The following is a 21,052-nucleotide window of genomic DNA, read 5'->3' as shown; positions in this document are numbered from 1 at the left end:
TTGTACTTCATCAAAATTAAAATATGTTTGGTTTTGATTTAAAAAAAATTTCAAGATGGTGAAAGGACAACTTACTAAATGGGAGAAAATACTTGCAAATAAATCATGTAGTTGATAAGAGATTTGTATTCAAGACATATAAAAAAAAACTCTTACAAATCAACAACAGACAACACCATTTATAAAGGGCCAAAGGATTTGGGAAATGGGACCTAATGGCTTCCCCAGCTCAGAAACTGTAGCGAGCGGTGGCGTTTGCAGTTCCTCTTCCTTCCTTTCAACCTTCCTTCCTGACTGCTGGTGGACGAGTGTTAGCCTGTCTCCGTAGAGTACAGGCTGCTGGAATCTTCCGTGGCTGCCTGCTCCTCAAATTTCAGCCTTGCTTGGCTGGCCCCACCACTGCTGAGCCAAATCACTATCACTAGCGTGTGTGTGTGTGTGTGTGTGTGTGTGTGTGTGCGCGCGTATGACAGAACAGCCCAAATAAACCTCTTCTAAGTGCATTATCTCTGGTATCTCACACAAGAGATTCTAGAGTTCATCCCGTAACTAGACTCTAACCCACGGAGGTCAATAATGTGTCCCACATTACCCAGCCTTCCAGAGACACTGCAGAACTAGACGCCCAATTCTTTTTCAGCCATGGCGCTTTGCACCACAGCCTGCTGCCTCCTTAATTTGTGGAGACAGAGAACGAAGCGCTAGGCTATTTTTTCCCCTTATTTTATCTGATTCCCTGAGGTTCCGAATTTTGTCATTGCTTTAGACGAAGAAATAAGTGCAATGTAGGTTAAATCATTTTCCCATGGCCATAGGGCTTATCAGAAGTAACACTGGAAATGAAGCAGAGTACTCTAATTTTAGTCCAAGGTTGTACTCATGAGGTCATTTTTCTGTCAAAATGCCAAGCGGAAAAAAATAGAAGAGAGGGACCCCATGGAAGTACAGTCGCGGTGGCAGTTTCTGGTTCATATGTTAATTCAACTGACAATCTCTGGTTCCTTTTCCAGAATGATGTCACAGTATGTTGTGGAATTAAAATTTCCTCCCAAAGAATAGAAGGAAATAGGTAGAATGGGGTGTTACTGCCTAACTCTGAAGCCTGTGATCTTAATTAACTCTGATGTTTTACTGCCTCACCAGAGCTGTGAGGTGCAAAAGTACATTTTTAGACAGTAAGATGAAAGTTTAGGCAATTTTCTAGAAGTACTTAATTTATACATTATTCATTAAAGCAATAGAATTTATCACTTTCATAGTATAGATTTATTTAAATAACCATCCCTGCAATTTTATTGCTGGGATTTCACTAATGTGAAAGATACACATTGGGCTGCAGTGTGGCCTGGAGCTGACAGCATGGTGAGTTATTTTATAGATTTTACTATCTGTTAATGAGGCCGTTACTCTGATTTTTTTGGGGTGGTGGTACTGGGGGTGGAACCCAGAGGCTTTCTACCTCCGGGCTATACTCCCAGACCTATTTTATATTTTATTTGGAAACAGGGTCTAAGTTGCTGAGAGCCTCACTAAGTAGTTGAGGCTGGCTTCGAACCTGTAGGATCCTCCTGTCTCACCCTCCCAAGCGCTAGGATTACAAGCGTGTGCCACTAGGCCTGGCCTCTGATTTTTTTTCTTGCATTATTGAGGATCAGGCCAGGGTCTTGAACATGCTAGGCAAGTACCCTACCCAGGGGGGCTCTACCATTGAGCTACATCCTCAGCCCTTCTTATTTTTTATTATTTATTTATTTGCGGTACTAGGAATAGAACCCAGGGGCATTCTACCTCTGAGCTACACCCTCAGCCCTAGTTTTTATTCTATATTTGAAACAGAGTGTCACTCAGTTGCAGAGGGCCTCACTAAGTAGCTGAGGCTGGCTAAGAACCATGGTCCTCCTGTCTCAGCCTCCCAAATGCTGGGATTATAAGCGTGCGCCACCACGCTCAGCTCTCATTTTTTATTTTGAGACAAGATCTCACTAAGTCACACAGGCTGGCCTTGAACCTGTGATCCTCCTGCTTCAACCAGCCTCCTAAGTTGCTGGGATTCAGACATATGCCTCCATTCCTGGCTATCATCCCCTTTTAAGGCCTCAAAATACACGCTAGCTTTTAAAGTCCCTAAGATATTAGATAATAGAGAAATCTGTTTAACTCTGTTTTCCTAACTTAGCCATTTGAACTTTTTTTTTGGAATAGAAATTGTTTTATCGTGCGTGCGCGCGTGCGTGCGTGCGTGTGTGTGTGTGTGTGTGTGTATGTGTGTGTTACTAGGAATTAGACCCAGGGGCACTCTCACTGAGCTACACAAAACCCCATTATTTAATTCTCTTTTTTTGTGTGTGTGGTACTGGGGATTGTACCCAGGGGCATTCTACCTCCAAGCTACACCCTAGCACTATTTTTTATGCTTTATTTTGAAACAGGGTCTTACTAAGTTGCAGAGGGCCTTGCTAAGTAGCCGAGGCTGGCTGCAAACTTGTGATCCTCTTTTCTCTCAGCCTCTCAAGTAATGGGATTACAAGTGTACAACACCACACCTGGCATTATTTCTGATTTTGAAACGGAGTCTTGCTAAATTGCCAGCTAGCTTCAAACATGCAATCCTCCTGCCTCAGTCTTCCAAGTATTTAGGATCACAAGAATGTGCCACCAGGCTGAGCCAAAAGCCCTGTGATTTTTAATGAACTGATATTTAATATCTTTCATATTATGCTTTTTAAAAATAACTCTCCTGAATTAATTTCAAATTTATAGAAAATTGCAAGAATAATGCAAGATTTCTTTTTTATTGTTTACCCAGATTTCAGATCAATTATTTCAGTACTATTCACAGACTCATAGACTACATTCACATTTCACTGATTACCTCAGCCATGTGCTTTATAATCACCCTTTACTTTCTGATCCATGTACTGATGCTGATTTAATTGTCCTCCTCTCTCCCCTTCTTCTTCTTCTTCCTCTTCTTCTTCTTCTTCTTCTTCTTCTTCTTCTTCTTCTTCTTCTTCTTCTTCTTCTTCTTCTTCTTCTTCTTTCTTCTTCCCCTTCCCCTTCCCCTTCCCCTTCCCCTTCCCCTTCCCCTTCCCCTTCCCCTTCCCCTTCCCCTTCCCCTTCTTCTTCTTCTTCTTCTTCTTCTTCTTCTTCTTCTTCTTCTTCTTCTTCTTCTTCTTCTTCTTCTTCTTCTTCTTCTTCTTCTTCTTCTTCTTCTCTCTCTCTCTCCAGAAGTGAAACATCCAGAGGCATTCTACTTCTGAGCCACACCCCCTAACTCTTTTTATTTTTTTTATTTATTTATTTTTGCGGGTGTGGGGATGAAACCCAGGGGTATTCGACCTCTGGACTACACCCCCTGCCCTATTTTTTAATCTTTTTTTTTGAAACAGGGTCTCACTAAATTGCGGAGGGCCTCACTAAGTAGCTGAGGCTGTCCGCAAACCACAATCCTCCAGTCTCAGTCTCCCGAATGCTGGGATCACAAGTGTGTGCCACCACACCCAGCCTTATTTTTTATTTTGAAACAGGATCTCACTAAGTTGCTGAGGCTAACCTCAAACCTGAGATCCTCCTGTCTCAACCTCCCAAGTATAGGGATTACAGGAATGTGCTACTGTGCCCAGCTAGATCACAGGCCTACTGAGGATAGGCAACTTGTTACAGATTGCCCAGCTACTAGAAATGGGATGCAAACAGTTCTTTTAACTCACAATTCATTGTTCCGTTTCCATTATTTAATTCCTCCAAATTGGGATTTCTCTCCATATTACCCATGCCTTGTTTGCTGGGTTATAAATGGATAACCACTCTCCCAAGTGATTTGCTAATTATGTCACCTCGCCTGAGATCATTCTATCAACTCTAATAGATCTCATTTCTTCAGAGTGGCCGAAAGTGCCTACCGTTCCCTAAAGTTTATTTCCCCTCACTCCATAGTAATAGAACGTTTAGCCAGGAAAATGGCCACCCCAGAATAAACTTCATTCCCTGGTATACTTTGTGTATGTGTGTGCCATAGTAATAGAACGTTTAGCCAGGAAAATGGCCACCCCAGAATAAACTTCATTCCCTGGTATACTTTGTGTATGTGTGTGCCATAGTAATAGAACGTTTAGCCAGGAAAATGGCCACCCCAGAATAAACTTCATTCCCTGGTATACTTTGTGTGTGTGTGTGTGTGTGTGTGTGTGTGTGTGTGTGTGTGTGTGTGGTGCTGGGGTTTGAACCCAGAGGCATTCTACCTCTGAGCTACACCCCAGCCCTATTTTATTTTTTGTTTTGAAACAGGGTCTCACTAAGTTGCTGAGGGCCTCACTAAGTAGCTCTCCAAACCCATCTCCTCTCCTTCTTACATCAACCAAAGTGGTTCACTCATTTCCTGCCAAGTGCCACATTACCCTCCTCCTCCTCCTCCTCCTCCTCCTCCTCCTCCTCCTCCTCCTCCTCCTCCTCTTCCTTCACTGGGGGATGAACCTAGAGGCCTTCTACCTCTTGGCTACAGCCCTGGCTCTTTTTAGGTTTTGATTTGAAACATGGTCTCATAAGGTTGCCGAGGCTGTCCTTGAACCTGCGATCCTCATCCTCCTGTCTCAGCCACCCGAGTATTGGAATTACAGCTGTGCACCACTACACTGGGCTCATATTTCCATTTTCTTGCTCTCATCATTCAGTTTCTGAAATGCCCTTTTTCTTCTTACACATTGCTTAATCTCTTCTTCAAAGTTAAATTCAAGTCTTGCTTCCAGAAGGAAATAGGGGTGTGTGTGTGTGTGTGTGTGTGTGTGTGTGTGTGGTACTAGACTGAACCCAGGGGCATTCTACCTCTGAGCTACACCCCCAGCCAAATTTTTTAATTTTTATTTTGAAACAGGGTCTCACTAAGTTATGGTGGGTTTAACTCAGTTGCTGAGACTGGCTACAAATCTTTGATCTCATCTCAGCCTCCCAAGTACTGGAATTACAAGTGTGCACCATCACACCTGGCTCTGAAAGAAATAGAATGGGAGTCCTCTCCCTACCTTCTCCTTTCTTTTTCTAAAATTAGGTACATGTCAGGCCAGTCTAACAGAAGACACTCTGCCTTTTAGCAAACCTCCCACAAGTTCAGAAAACACCTATAGGCTGTTTAATCTTACCTGCAAGTGATCTGATTATCCTACAGATACCATAATTTGACAGCAGACCACCTAGAAGGGCTCTTTTCTCTCTTTCTTCCATTGAGCTTCCAGCATTGCAGAAACCCCAATCCCATTTGAAGGAAGCAGACTAGGTCAGAACACTGACAGTTGGAGCAAGAAGCAGTGGGCCCCTGGAGTCAGGAGAAAAAGTAAAAAGAGAAAAACCCGGATGGGCATGGTGGCACAATACTGTAAATCCCTATACTTGGCTGAGACATGACAATTGCAGGTCGGAGGCCAGCCTCAGCAATTTGCACATGGCCCTCAGGAGCTTAGTGAACCTTGTTTCGAAGAAAGAAAAAAAAGATCTGGAGGTGAAGCTTGGAGATAGGATGCCTCTGGGTTAAGTTCCCGTGTGAGGGGGGGGGGGAGAGAGAGAGAGAGAGAGAGAGAGAGAGAGAGAGAGAGAGAGAGAGAGAGAGAGAGAGAGACAGGCAGGCAGGCAGCAGACATCCTAGCTATAGGGAAAGAAGCTTCTCTGCTAAAGGGAAGGAGAGGTTGAGACCTGGTTTCAGTAAGAGAATTTGGGGAGAAGCACTGATAGATGAAACATAGTCAGTAAACAAAGATATACTCCTTGTGTCTTCAATACTAGAAGGCAAATGTTGTTTTGTACATTTCTTTGAGACTTGTGAAAGTGACCTACTTTGTAAGAGGGAGGTGTAAGGCTAAGTTGAGCAACCTACTTGGTAAGGCCAAGATCAGAACTGTCTGCTCCTTTCTAGAATACGAATATAATATACCAGTCAGGGTGCTGGGTGAAAATGGCTGGCACAGTGAGTTGCACTGAAGAGCTTAATGCAGCACTATTTTCAGAGGTGTGGCAGGGTTAAGGAGTTCACCAGAGGCTAATGAACTACCCAAGGCTTAGCAGCAGCCAGAAGCTATTGCTACTGCAGGTCCAAAGAGAGCAGAGAGCAGAGGCCTGGGCAGCTGGAGCTGTGGAGACACTCACTGCCTGGCACACAGCCCTGCCAGATCCACACAGGGTGGTAGTAAATGAATTCCCAGACCTTCCTACAGATTGGGAGGAAATTTATGCCAGCTAAGATAGAGGACTATTATCTAGAATATATAAAAAACTAAAAAAAACCCTAATACCCCAAACCCAAATAACCCAAATCAAAAAAATGGGCTATTGAAATGAATAGACACTTCTCAAAAGAAATACAAATGGCCAAAAAATATATGAAAAATGTTCAGATGATTAGCAGCCAGGGAAATGCAAATCAAAACTATCCCGAGATTCCATTTAACTCCAATTAGATTGGCAATCATCAAGAACACAAATACTAATAAATGCTGGCAAGGATGTGGGGAAATAGGAACTCTTATACACTGGTGGTGGGATGGCAAATTAGTACAAGCACTCTGGAGATCAGTGTGGAGGTTCCTCAAACTGGAACCACAGTACGACCCAGCCATATTATTTCTCAGAATCTTTCCAGAAGAATTTCAGTTAGAATACTATAGTGACACATGCAAACCCATGTTTATAGCAGCACAATTCACAACAGCCAAATTATGGAACCACGTAGGTGTCCATCAGTGCACAAATGTAAATGAAAATGTGCCATATATACACCAAATAGAATTTTACTCAGCCATAAAGATGAACAAAACTATGCCATTTGCAGCAAGGTGGATGGAACTAGAGAATATTATGTTAAGTGAGCTCACCAAGTCTTAGAAAGTCAAGGGTCAAATATCTGCTCTCGTACGTGGAAGCTAGACTGAACATAGGGAACAAAAGGAACTTCAGATAGGCCGGGCGTGGTGGCGCACGCTTGTAATCCCAGCGCTTGGGAGGCTGAGACAGGAGGATCACACAGGTTCGAAGCCAGCCTCGGCTACTTAGTGAGGCTCTCAGCAACTTAGTGAGACCCTGTTTCCAAATAAAATATAAAATAGGTCAGAGTATAGCCCGGAGGTAGAAAAGCCCCTGGGTTCCACCCCTAGTAACACACACACACACACACACACGGACTCTAGATAGAAGAGGAGGGAAACCAGTATAATAGTGGGAGAAGATTGGGGGAGGGGTGGGGAGGAGAGAAAAAAGGATTGAGGAAGGGAGCAGTTCAAATAAGATTATGTCCATACAAGAAGGTTTCACGTCCAATCTCACTAGCATGTATGGGGAGAGAGGAAGAGGAATGATGCTTGGGGGTGGGGTTATACAGAGGGAAATACAGCCAGTGATGTGTGCAAGTGTGTTTGCATCACGTTGAATCTCATGATGATGTATAATTGCATTGTACCAATAAAACGGTAAAAATGATTTCCCAGCTCTCTCCCCTCTTCCCATTACTAGGAGCAGTGCTCCTGTTTTGCCTTTCCCAATGGGAAGCCACAGGATAAGGAAGCACAATCTTGAGATCCTCTGATAGCATCCTTTTAAGGAACAGAGGAGGCCAGAAGAAGAGCAGGTGATAGATCTGGGTGAGAGATCCAGGATGTGCAGCGCAGCGCAGCGCGCCAGGATTATAAGGGCGACTGTCCTGTACTGGGAGTCCCACACACCGCACTTACTGCACACGCCCTCGTTCCGGTTTTTGACAAGCACCTCCTGATGCTCCCCATAAGTACTAGGTGCTGTGGGATGACACAAAAATTACCCAAACATGGTTTCCTCCTGGAGCTCAAATCCAGAGCAACCTTTGGACACTGAATCGGCTGCTCTGTGTTGCATTTTCTCTTCGATAGTGGGCGCAATAGGTTGGACTTTTTCAGATTACAGGAGCAGAGGTGTGTTTGGATCCTTTTATGTGATGGGAGTTTTATGTCAGGCTTCAGAAAAAAAAAGAGAAACTTAATCCAGATACTGTGGCAAATCTAGTGATACCGCAACAACCTTGTAAATGCTGCTTCTGAACCAGGGGGCCCTGACTCTCTGCTTCCTATTCCTGGCTCTCTCCCACTTTTGTAACACCATTTTCACCAGCTGCTGACTCCCTCTGTATTTCTTACTTTCTGATTCTCTGAAAGAGGAGGAAATTGGGCTAGTTTGTCCCGGTGTGTAGAGTTCTTTTGGTAGTAGAAATTGAACCTAGGGGGATTCTATATCTGAGCTACATACCCCAGCCCATTTTATTTTTTATTTTGAAACAGGGTCTCCCTAAGTAGCTGAGGGTCTCATTAAGTTTTTGAGGCTGGCCTTGAACCTGCAGACCTCCTCCTGTCTCAGCCTCCCAAATACTGGGATCACAGATGTGTACTGCCATACCTAGTCCTATTAGAGTTCTTTCATAAGCCTCATCAAAGGGTTTTGATTTTTGCGGGTTTGGGGATGGAACCCAGGGGCATTGGATCTCTGAGCTACACCCCCTTATTCTTTATTTTGAAACAGGGTCTCACTAAGTTGCAGAGGGCCTCACTAAGTAGCTGAGGCTGTGCACAAACTGCAATCCTCTGGTCTCAGCCTCCCGAATGCTGGGATTACAAGCATGTGCCGCCACGCCCAGCCCCCCTTGCCCTATTTTTGTTCTTTATTTTGGTGGTACTGGGGTTCCTGGAAACCCTTCTACCTCCAGGCTACACTCCCAGACCTATTTTTTTATACTTTTTAATTTGGAAACAGGGTCTCTTAAGCCACTGCACACACGGCTGGCTTCGAACCTGTGTGATCCTCCTGTCTCCGCCTCTCAAGCGTGGGGATTACAAGTGTGCGCCACCACGCCCAGCTTTGATCTTTATTTTGAAACAGGGTCTCACTAAGTTGGGGAGGGCCTCACTAAGTAGCTGAGGCTGGCCGTGCACCCGTGATCCTCCTGTCTCAGTCTCCCAAATACTGGGATTACAAGCATGCACCACCATGCCCAGTTTATTAATTGATATTTTAACTGCACAACTTTATGGGTACAGTGTGAGAATTCAATACATGTATATAGTCCCATGTGCACATTTTCCTCTGGCTGCAAGATGTCAGCAGCTATCTTTCTTTCTTCCTTCCTTCTTTCCTTCCTCTCTCTTTCAGTACTGGGGGTTGAACCCATATTAGCTGACCCCAGGCACATGAACTGGGTCAGCCAAGATGAATAGAGATGCCCTGCCCGGCCCAGATTAGCCACATGAGCAAGGCCAGCTCACTTCTATGCAGTCAAAATTAACCAATCCCAGGCCAGGCGTGGTGGCACACGCTTGTGATCCCAGCATTTGGAAGGCTGAGACTGGAGGATTGCAGACAGCCTCCGCTACTTAGCAAGGCCCTTCACAACTCAGTGAGACCCTGTTTCAAAATAAAGAATGAAAAATAAGGCTGGGGGTCTAGCTCAGAGGTAGAATGCCCCTGGGTTCCATCTTTAGTACTGAAAAAAAAAATTAACCATCCCCAGCTGACCCACAGATTCACTGTCAACAAGATGGGACACCTCATTGAGCTGGACAAGGAGTGGGTGTCTTGGGGCTCAATGACAAGATTCCACATTGAGGAAAGGCTCCATCCAGTACCCAGTACCTCCTAAGAGTATTGTTCAGAAGAGCAGCACCCAAAGGGCCTCATACTAGGAGCAGAAATAATCTGCACATAGGATTTCATCACCAAGAACTGGATTGCACATTCTTGAATGTTTTTTTGTTTTGTTTTGTTGGTGGTACTGGGGTTCCTGGAAACCCTTCAACCTCCGGGCTACACTCCCAGACCTATTTTATATATTTTTTTGGAAACAGGATCTCTTAAGCCAGAGAGGCTGGCTTCGAAGCAGCGCCATCCTCCTGCTTCCGCCTCCCAATCGCGGGGATTACGAGCGTGCGCCACCACACCCGGCATGTTCTTGAATTTTGTTTGTTTCTGGTACTAGAGACTGAACCTAGGTACATTCTATCTCTGAATGACACCCAGCCCTTTTCATTATTTGTTTATTTAGTTTGGTGCTAGAGATTGAACTCATCGGGCATTCTACCTCTGAGCTATATCCCAGGCCCTTTTCTTTCCTTTTAATTTTGAAACAAGTTCAGGCCCGGGATGTAGCTCAGTGGCAAAGTGCCTGCATTACAAGTGTGGTGCTCTGGGTTCAATCCCCAATTTTAAAAAGACAAAAAAAAAAAGAACCCCTTTAATTTTGAAACAGATTCTGGCCTTGAACCTGTGATCCTCCTGTCTCAGTTTCCCAAGTACTGGGATCACAGGCGTGTACCATCACGCCCGGCATTATTATTATTATTATTATTATTATTATTATTATTATTATTATTTTAAATTAATTTATTTTTTAAATTGGTGCATTGTAGGCATATATCAATCACATTGGAGTACAAGACTTGAGAGGATATACAAGCACACATCATCCAATTAGCCCTCCTCTAGCCCCCATCCCATTCCCTCCCCCTCCCTCCATCCCACACTTCTTTGGTGATTTACTTTGATACATTTGTTTCTGTACCTCCTGCATTTTAAAGAGGCTCCGTCCTCCAGTATTACATACCCTCTGATTGGTCACATTAGTTGCTTCACTATAGGGCCCTTTCTATAGCTCAACCTCTTCCTGTTGCCCTTTTCCTCCTAGTTATTGCTGATTAAGAGAAGCGTCTGATTTATATTTTCTGTGATATTTCTCTGTGCATGCTGCGTTGCAAGTACCGATCCCACTCTTGATGGTCCCAGTAGTGGCCTGGCTACTCAGTGGACTGATCCAGACCTCGCTGGCTCAAGCAGCGGCCTTGCCTCATGGGAGGCCCCAGTTCTGGTCTCGCTGGCCCCTGAACCGGTCTAACCCCTAAGCTGGCTTTGGTCCCGACCTTGGAGGCCGCAGGAGTGAACTTGCCTCACGCCAGGCTCCGATGCTGGCCATTGGCCCCTGCACCCGTCTAACCCCTTGGCAGGATTCCAATCCCAGCCTCGGAGGACCCAGCACCGGCCTAGCCTCATGGAAGGCTCCAATGCCGGCCTCGTTGGCCCCAGCACCAGCCTAACCCCTCGGCAGGCTCCGATCCCGGCCTCGGAGGCCCCAGCACTGGTCATGCCTCAAGGCAGGCTCCGATGCCGGCCTCGCTGGCCCCAGCACCGGCCTAACCCCTCAGCAGGCTCTTATCCTGGCCTCGGAGGCCCCAGTACCGGCCTTACCTCACAGCAGGCTCCGATGCCGGCCTCGCTGGCCCCAGCACCGGCCTAACCCCTCGGCAGGCTCTTGTCCTGGCCTCGGAGGCCCCAGTACCGGCCTTGCCTCAGGGCAGGCTCCGATGCCGGCCTCGCTGGCCCCAGCACCGGCCTAACCCCTCGGCAGGCTCTTATCCTGGCCTCGAGGCCCCAGTACCGGTCTTGCCTCAAGGCAGGCTCCGATGCCGGCCTTGCTGGCCCCAGCAGCGGCCTAACCCCTCGGCAGGCTCTTGTCCTGGCCTCGGAGGCCCCAGTACCGGCCTTGCCTCACGGCAGGCTCCGATGCCGGCCTCGCTGGCCCCAGCACCGGCCTAACCCCTCGGCAGGCTCCAATCCCGGCCTCGGAGGCCCCAGCACTGGTCATGCCTCAAGGCAGGCTCCGATGCCGGCCTTGCTGGCCCCAGCACCGGCCTAACCCCTCGGCAGGCTCTTATCCTGGCCTCGAGGCCCCAGTACCGGCCTTGCCTCAAGGCAGGCTCCGATGCCGGCCTCGCTGGCCCCAGCACTGGCCTAACCCCTCGGCAGGCTCTTATCCTGGCCTCGGAGGCCCCAGTACCGACCTTGCCTCACGGCAGGCTCCGATGCCGGCCTCGCTGGCCCCAGCACCGGCCTAACCCCTCGGCAGGCTCCGATCCCAGATTTGGAGGCCCCAGCACTGGTCATGCCTCAAGGCAGGCTCCGATGCCGGCCTCGCTGGCCCCAGCACCGGCCTAACCCCTCAGCAGGCTCTTATCCTGGCCTCGGAGGCCCCAGTACCGGCCTTGCCTCAAGGCAGGCTCCGATGCCGGCCTCGCTGGCCCCAGCACCGGCCTAACCCCTCGGCAGGCTCCGATCCCGGCCTCATAGGCCCCAGTACCGGCCTTGCCTCATGGCAGGCTCCGATGCCGGCCTCGCTGGCCCAAGCAACGGCCTAACCCCTCGGCAGGCTCTTATCCTGGCCTCGGAGGCCCCAGTACCGGCCTTGCCTCAAGGCAGGCTCCGATGCCGGCCTCGCTGGCCCCAGCACCGGCCTAACCCCTCGGCAGGCTCCGATCCCGGCCTCGGAGGCCCTAGTACCGGCCTTGCCTCACGGCAGGCTCCGATGCCGGCCCCCTGGCCCCAGCAGCGGCCTAACCCCTCGGCAGGCTCCGATCCCGGCCTCAGAGGCCCCAGTACCGGCCTTGCCTCAAGGCAGGCTCCGATGCCGGCCTCGCTGGCCCCAGCACCAGCCTAACCCCTCGGCAGGCTCCGATCCCGGCCTCGGAGGCCCCAGCACTGGTCATGCCTCACTGCAGGCTCTGATGCCGGCCTCGCTGGCCCCAGCAACGGCCTAACCCCTCGACAGGCTCTTATCCTGGCCTCGGAGGCCCCAGTACCGGCCTTGCCTCAAGGCAGGCTCCGATCCCGGCCTCGGAGGCCCCAGCACTGGTCATGACTCAAGGCAGGCTCTGATGCCGGCCTCACTGGCCCCAGCACCGGCCTAACCCCTCGGCAGGCTCTTATCCTGGTCTCGTAGGCCCAAGTACCGGCCTTGCCTCATGGCAGGCTCTGATGCCAGCCTCGCTGGCCCCAGCACCGGCCTAACCCCTCAGCAGGCTCCGGTCCCGTCCTCGGGGGCCCCAACACTGGCCTTGCCTCACGGCAGGCTCCGATGCCGGCCTCGCTGACCCCAGCACCGGCCTAACCCCTCAGCAAGTTCCGGACCCGACCTCGGAGGCCCTAGCACAAGCCTTGCATCATGGCAGGCTCCAATGCCGGCCTCGCTGGCCCCAGCATCGGTCTAACCCCTCTGCAGGTTCCAATCCCGGCCACGGAGGCCTCAGTAGTGGCCTTGCCTCACAGCAAGCTCTGATGTCGGCCACTGGCCCCGGCGTCCGCCTAACCCCTCAGCAGGTTCCGATCACTATCTCTGTGGTTATTATTTCAAAGGTTCCAGTTGTAATGTATCAGATCTTTGCCTCCCCCGAATATTGGCCACTGGCATTGCCACTGCCTCTACCGTTTCAAATCCTTCCCAGGCTCTTTTTCCACTCTGAATGTTGTCCAGTGTTCCTAAGCATGCGTGATGGTAGCATTCGACATTTGGTGTAATTTCTCCAAAAAAAATAAAGTTGGTAAGATCCGGTTTCTGCTTCTCCTGAATACAAGTCTCCACCACCATCGCGGAGAACTCTTTCAACACTGCATTTCTCCTTGGTCTCCGCTAAACTCTCTCCTTATATGTGATGTCTGAGATTCTTAACAATATAGAGAAATAGCAGTCCTCTTTCACGGCGAATTTTTCCATAAGTTCCAGTGCATTTAGATAAGTTTTGTCTGCATCTCCAGTGTCCTGGCATCCATAACGGCTTTCTTACTACCTCTCCGATATTTTTCTTTATCTTTTTCTGTTCTGGGCCCGGTTTCTCCAGGGGTCTGGCGTGCTACTCGCAGTTCGGCCCGGGGCCCAGAGGGGCCCCAGCTGGCGTGCCCTGTGCTCGACCCCCGCCCAGAACCCAGCGTCTTACTGGGCCTGGTTTCTCCAGGGGTCTGGCGTGCTACTCGCAGTTCGGCCTGGGGCCCAGTTTCCCGCGACCCGGGCCCCATCTGGCGTGCCCAGCCCGTGACCCCCGCCCAGAACCCAGCGTCTTACTGGGTCCGGTTTCTCCAGGGGTCTGGCGTGCTACACGCAGTTCGGCCGGGGCCCAGAGTCCCGCGACCCGGGCCCCATCTGGCGTGCCCCGCCCACGACCCCCGCCTAGAACCCAGCGTCTTACTGGGCCTGGTTTCTCCAGGGGTCTGGCATGCTACTCGCAGTTCTGCCTGGGGCCCAGAGTCCCACGACCCGGGCCCCATCCGGTGTGCCCAGCCCGCGACCCCCCCCCCCCCGCCCAGAACCCAGCTTCTTACTGGGCCTGGTTTCTCCAGGGGTCTGGCGTGCTATGCGCAGTTCGGCCGGGACCCAGAGTCCCGCGACCCGGGCCCCAGCTGGTGTGCCCTGTCTATTATTATTATTATTTTTAGAAACAGAGTCTTGCTAAATTGCTGAGGCTAGCTTCAAACCTATTATCCTCCAATTTTAGCTTCTCAAGTCCTGGGACTACAGGTGTGTGCCACCACACCCAGTTAGTGTTGTTTTGTTTTGTTTTGTTTTGTTTTGTTGCAGTATTGGTCATGCAACCCAGGGGTATTCTATCTCTGAGCTATACCTTTATTCCTTTTTGTTGTTGTTGTTCTTTTATGGCAAGGTTTATTTATTTTTATTTTATTTTATTGGTGCATTGTATTTATACATCATAGTGGGATAAAAAAAAAAAAACTTGTGTAGACATACATGCACACATCACCCAGTCGGCCCCCATCCCATCCCCACCCCCTTCCCTCCCAAGCCCTCCCTCCCACGCTTGGCTTAGTGGTTGATGTCAATACGTTTGTCTAAATGCATCCTGTGCCTCAGAGAGCTCTTTTCCCACTCCCCTCCCCTCAGTCAGATGGCCCTGTTTGCTCCTCCATAGGTTCTCCTTTTCACCTGGGGCTCCTCCTATGACCCATTTCACTTTAGCTTTCACATATTAGTGAAAGTATCTGATTTCGTACTTTTTGCGACTGACTAATCTCGCTTAGCGTAATGTCCTCCAGTTCCATCCATTTCCCTGAAAATGCTGTAATTGTACTTTTTTATGGCTGAGTAAAATTCCATTGTGTACATATCCCATAGTTTTGTAATCCATTCATCCATTGATGGACATCTCGGTTGGTTCCATAGTTCGGCAATGGTGAATTGTGCAGCTATGAACATAGATATGCATGGATTAGTTTTTTATTCTTTTTTTGAAACAGGGTCTCACTGAGTTGCAGAGGGCCTCACTAAGTAGCTGAGGCTGTCTGTGACCCAGGTAGTTTTTTAAAAGGTAAAATTAGTGAAGTTAATTGTAATACTTTATAGGACTTTCCATAATCTTTCCAAGTATCCTGCCCCACATTCATTTAAATGACAAATAAAAACCAATTACCAATCTTGGGAATCAATACTATTGAATCTAGAAAAGAAGCTGAGAATAGGGAGTTTTCTGAGACCTTTGTGGCCAGGATAAAGCTTTCAATGCTTCAGAATAAACAGCAAACTCAGAAGAAGGAGAGCCATTGGCCAATGCTTAATGCACTGTTTAACCCCTGCACTGAGGTCTATGCCTGTTGCCAGCCACTGGTCTGTTCTGGGTGGGGTGCACACCAGTGTTCCTGCATGTCTGATGTCTCCTGGCAACCCTGGGGCTTCAAAGAGCTGGTGGTCCACTTGTCCTGGGGACACTGTAATAGGTGGTGGCAGTATGACCCAGGGAACTCAGACCAGACTTAGGTTCTCATGGATTGCTGTGGTTTTATTTATTTATTTATTTATTTATTTATTTATTTATTTATTTAATTTATTTGCAGTACTGGGGATGGAACCCTGAGGCATTCTACCTCCGAGCTACACCCCCATCCCTATTTTTTATTATTTATTTTGAAACAAGGTCTCACTGAGTTGCAAAGGGCCTCACAAAGTAGCTGAGGCTGTCCAAGAACTGTGATTCTCCTGTCTCAGCTTCCCAAATCCTGGGATTACAAGCGTGCGCCACCATACCTGGCTCAACGTTGTGTTTTTAAATATTAGAAGTCTACTTCAAGCCAGTCGTGATGGTGCATGCTTATAATCCCAGTACTTGAGAGGCTGAGACAGAAGGATCCGGGTTCATGGCCAGCCTCAGCTACTTAGTGATGCCCTCTGCAACTTAGTGAGACCCTGTTTCAAAATAAAGAATAAAAAGTAGGCCTGGGGGTGTAGCTTGGAGGTAGAATGCCCCTGGGTTCCATTCCCAGCACCAAAATAAATAAATAAATAGATAATAAGTCTACTTCATACAAGTAGAAACAAAGAACTGACACCTAGATTTCTTTTTTTTTTTTTTTTCCTTTCTGGAGAATGTTATAAAATTTTTGACAAGCTTAGTTAGATTCATTGAAAAAGGATTTAGAAAAGCTATGAACTATGTGATTCCAACTATATAACATTTTGGAAAAGGCAAAACTATGGAGAGTAAAAAGATTAGTGGTCATCAGGGATGAGGGGAACAGGAGGGATGAGCAAACGGAACACAGAGGTTTTTAGGGCAGTGAAACTGTTCTGTTCAACACCATACCACAATGGTGCATATATGTCATAACCCATGTGTCAAGATGCAGAGAACGTACACCACCGAGAGTGAGCCCTAACGTAAACAGTGGACTACAGGTGATGGTGACAGGTCCGTGGGGCTCATCAGGTGTAACCAGTATACTCCTGTGGTGTGCTGTGTCGAGAGCAGGGAGGCGTGCATGTGTGGGGACAGGGTGTATAGCATTCTGTACTTCCTGCTTCGTATAGTTGTGAGTCTAAAAACTGCTCTAAAAGTAAAGTTTATGAACTTAAAAAATCTGAGTTGGATACTATGGGAGGTTGAGATTGGAGGATTGAAGGTTCAAGGTCAGGCTCAGCAACTTAGCAAGACATGGTTTCAAAATTAAAAAAACAAAAGGGGGAAGGGACTTATTAAACAATTTGGAATAAGTTGGCAACCTGACACCCCATCATCCCCAGGTTCTTTGGGGGAGTATGTTGGATATTCTTCTGTATAACTAAAATATAACCATCAAAATCAGAAATTTCTGAGACCACATTAAATTATATCCAGGGGTTCTAATAATGTCCTTTATAAGAAAATAAAAGGTCTACTTCAGGAAGAAGAAAAAAGAATTAGGAGCCTTGAATGGATTTTAATGAAAAGCCACAGTTGAGAACAAAACATAAAAAATCAGAGAAGTGGAAGCCATTAAGAGAGACATATAAGCCAGTCCTGGTGGTGCACGCTTGTAATCCCCGTGCTTGGGAGGCAGAGACAGGAGGATCGCGCAGGTTCGAAGCCAGCTGCGCGCTGGCTTAGGAGACCCTGTTTCCAAATAAAAATATAAAATAGGTCTGGGAGTGTAGCCCGGAGGTAGAAGGGCTTCCAGGAACCCCAGTACCACCAAAAAGAGAGAGAGAGAGAGAGAGAGAGAGAGAGAGAGAGAGAGACATATAAATTTCCAACTCTTGGACTTAAAATAGTTTTAAAAAAAGGATTGATAGAAGATAAATCTGAACATTTAAAACAAGTTGAAGGCAGGTGTGGTGCACATACCTATAGCCTGAGTACTTAGAATTCTGAGACAGGAGGATAACAGGTTCCATAGTTTTTCCTTTTCCAGCAATTTCATGAGACCCTGTTCCTTCCTTCCTTCCTTCCTTCCTTCCTTCCTTCCTTCCTTCCTTCCTTTCTCTTTCTTTCTTTCTTTCTTTCTTTCTTTCTTTCTTTTTTTCTTTTTTTCTTTCTTTCTTTCTTTCTTTCTTTCTTTCTTTCTTTCTTTCTTTCTTTCTTTCTTTCTTTCTTAGGGTCTGGGGATGGAACCCAGGGGCATTCTACCTCCGAGCTATAGCCCCTGCCCTATTTTTTATTCTTTATTTTGAAACCGGGTCTCACTGAGTTGCAGAGGGCCTCACTAAGTAGCTGAGTCTGTCCGTGAACCACGATCCTCCTGTCTCAGCCTCCTAAATGCTGGAATTACAAGCGTGCGCCACCATGCCCGACTCATGAGACCCTGTTTCAAAATAAAAAATAAAAACGTCTTGGGATATAGCTTGGATGTAGAACACCCCTGGGTTCAATCTTCAATACCAAAAACTAAAAAATAAAACAGATTGAGCAAAAGATTAACAATATAAAAAAGGTTCAGTTTTGATAGGTATAGCGGTGCATACCTATAATCCTAGTTACTTGGGAGGTTGAGGCAAGCGGATTGCAAGTTTGGGGGCCAGTCTGGGCAATTTAGCCAGACCCAGGGGCAAAATAAAAAAAAAATTAAAAGGAAGGGCTACCAGTGGTAGATTGATTGTCTAGCATGATGTAGGCTCTGGGTTCTAACCTCCGAGAGAAACAGACAGACAAACAGACAGGTTTCAGGCCAACTTCAGGAATTTAATATGACACTGTTTCTAAATGAAATATAAAATGGGGTTCGGGGTATAGCTTGGAGGTAGAATGACTCTGGGGTTTAATCTTTAGTACCATTAAAAAAAAAAAAAAAAGATGCATTGCCAGGCGTGGTGGCGCATGCTTGTAAACCCTGTGCTTGGGAGGCGGAGACAGGAGGATAGTGGTCTGGGAGTGTAGCCCGGAGGTAGAAGAGTTCCATCCCTAGTACCACCAAAAATTAAAAAAAAAAAGTAAGATGCATCAAAATACATAAAATTTCAAGTATCTACAACCAAAACAGGTTATAGATACTTCAAAATATATGTTAAGAATGAAAACAACTTTAGAAGCACTCAAAGAGGCTTTGGATGAAAATTCTGATTTCTCAAGAAAGCATAAAGCTGTTCTCACAAGAAGTTGGAGAATGGAATGAAGAGTGACTGAACTTATCCAGCAGAAAGGAAAGATTAGAAAACTAAGGTACAGATGAAACAAGTCCTTTTTTGTTACTAATAAAAATTGTATTTACTTAGAAGCATCCAGAATGTTAACCAAAAAAGTTTCAACTTTTTTTTGTAATTACATAGTGGTTTTCAGCTAACAGAACAACAATTATTTTGTATAAGCTGCATCATAGACAACTGAAGATGAAACAACTACCATCCCCATATATAACTAATTGTGCTGTGCAGCAAGAACCTGCTTTAAATTTCCATGCCAGTTTTCAACCTCAATGCTGTACCAGGCAAGGTTAGTGGCTATTGAAAATATCAACAGGGGTGTATTCATTTCGAGTCACCCCCTCATGCCATTTTGGCATGGGGCTGTATTTCTATTTTCTGTATTTCTATCTTTTAATAAACTTCTTTGAATCTTCAAAAAAATAAAAAAGAAAATATCAACAGGACAGGGCTATACAGAGACACATTTGCGCCGGGCATGGTGGCACCTGCTTGTAATTCCAGCATTTGAGAAGCTGAGACAGGAGGATTATGGTTTGCAGACAGCCTCAGCTCCTACTTAGTGAGGCCCTTTGCAATACAGTGAGACCCTGTTTCAAAGTAAAGAATAAAAAACAGAGCTGGGAGTGTAGCTCAGAGGTAGAATGCCCCTGGGTTCCATCCCCAGTGCCAAAAATAAAAATAAAAATAAATAAAAATAAATAAAGACATTTGGTAATGTGTTAACTATTCAAAAAAAAGATACTATACAGTTTAAAAACAAATCTAAAAGAGCCTTATATTTCAATTTTTTCTTTAAAAGTTAAATGCTTTATAGACAAGAAAAAGACACTGTACTAGAGCCAATTTCTTCTTCTCCTTCTCCTTCTCCTTCCTCAGCTCCCCCCTCCTCCTTCTTTTTCTTGCTCTTTTCAGCCTTGACAACTCCCTGTTTTGCTGCATCAGGTTTCCCTTTAGCTCAGTAGGCAACAATATCCTTTTCGCATTTTGCCTTCAGCTTAGCAGCTTTCTTCTCATAAGGCTGCTTGTCATCTGCAACAATGTCATTCCTATCTCTCCCAGGTTCTTTGCAACATCAGGAATAGACAGGCCAGGATGTTCTCCTTTGACTTGGGGGTGATACTCCAAACAGAACAAGAAGAAGGCCGATGGAGGCTTCTTGGGTGCATGTCTTCAGATTTTCCTTTCTTTTTAGCAGACATGGTCTTCCATGTCTCTGAGCACTTCTTAGGAAAGTCTGAGAAGCTGACAGAAGCATCTGGGTGCTTCTCTTGTGCTTTTCTCAGCAAGTTTGCACAAAAAATGCATACAATGACATCTCAGCATCTCGAGACTAGGTGATTTTCTGGAGAAGAAAACATACATGGTAGGAACGTGGCTACACCAAAGGGGCATTAAGACATGGATTAATAAGGCCGAGTTACTTATGTAAAGCCTCTTGAAGAAACAAAATGTATAGTGAATTAAGTGATGAAGGTAAATTAATTGTTATGCTTAATGATCCTTTAGAAAGTCTCTGAATAAGTGAGAGTGTCAATACAGTTAGAAACAAACAAACTAACTGGCGGGGACCACATGGTGGTGCATGCTTGTAATGCTTGCAATTGAGAGGCTGAGATAGGAGGACCACAGGTTCGAAGCCATCCTCGGAAACATAAAAAGGCCTTCCGCAACTTAGTGAGACCCTGTTTCCAAATAAGAAATAATATCAGGATGCAGGTATATAGCTCGGAGGTAGAATGTCCCTGGGTTCAATCTCCCGTGCCACCACAAACAAACAAACAAACAAAGAAACAAACAAACAAAATCAGGAATGGAAAAGCCAGAGCTCTAGCAGAAACTTCAAGTTCTTTTAGAATTGCATCAAGGAAAAGAAATGAATTTTCACTAAAAAAACAATTTAGAGGTAGTTTGTCCTATAAATATAGAATGGAATCTTTCCAGAGCAGATGTAAAGATCAGTCGTGCATGTGGAAAACTGAGTTCCTATAAAATCAAAACAAAATTCTTTTAGAAAAATGCAAAAGAACTGCTGGCTATTATCAAAGTGAGTTTATTACCCATAAAAGAAAGACTCATGGTAATCATTTGAGAGCTCTGTTGGCTGAGAGAAACCTGGATGAGTTAAGAAGAGAAAATGCATACATATATGTGTTTGGAAAGGGATACAAAGCCCCTGACATTTCAAATGAACTATTTGGCAGAGGCCAGAGAGGAATTACAAAGGAACCCTCTGGATGAGAAGAGCCCAAAGGAAGAAAGAATAGCCAGCTCTAATATGTCATAGAGATCCAGGGCCCAGTGTCCTGTATGGACCATATGCTGTCCCCACAG

The 21,052-nt window shown here is 46.4% G+C and overlaps 1 pseudogene across 1 annotated transcript; it reads right to left on the bottom strand.

Annotated features, from left to right (window-relative positions):
• Positions 1-636: 636 nt before the first annotated feature.
• On the bottom strand, positions 637-20,036 carry LOC308271010 (high mobility group protein B1-like; annotated as a pseudogene). The gene is made up of 3 exons: positions 19,608-20,036; positions 3,098-3,198; positions 637-760 (listed from the first exon to the last, which is right to left on the bottom strand). The product of its transcript is annotated as a high mobility group protein B1-like (transcript).
• Positions 20,037-21,052: the final 1,016 nt, after the last annotated feature.

Source organism: Muscardinus avellanarius (assembly GCF_963383645.1).
Source record: "Muscardinus avellanarius genome assembly, chromosome: 12".
Classification (NCBI taxonomy): Eukaryota; Metazoa; Chordata; class Mammalia; order Rodentia; family Gliridae; genus Muscardinus; species Muscardinus avellanarius.
Note: the sequence above shows the minus strand (reverse complement) of the source record. Positions and strands in the feature narration are given on the sequence as shown.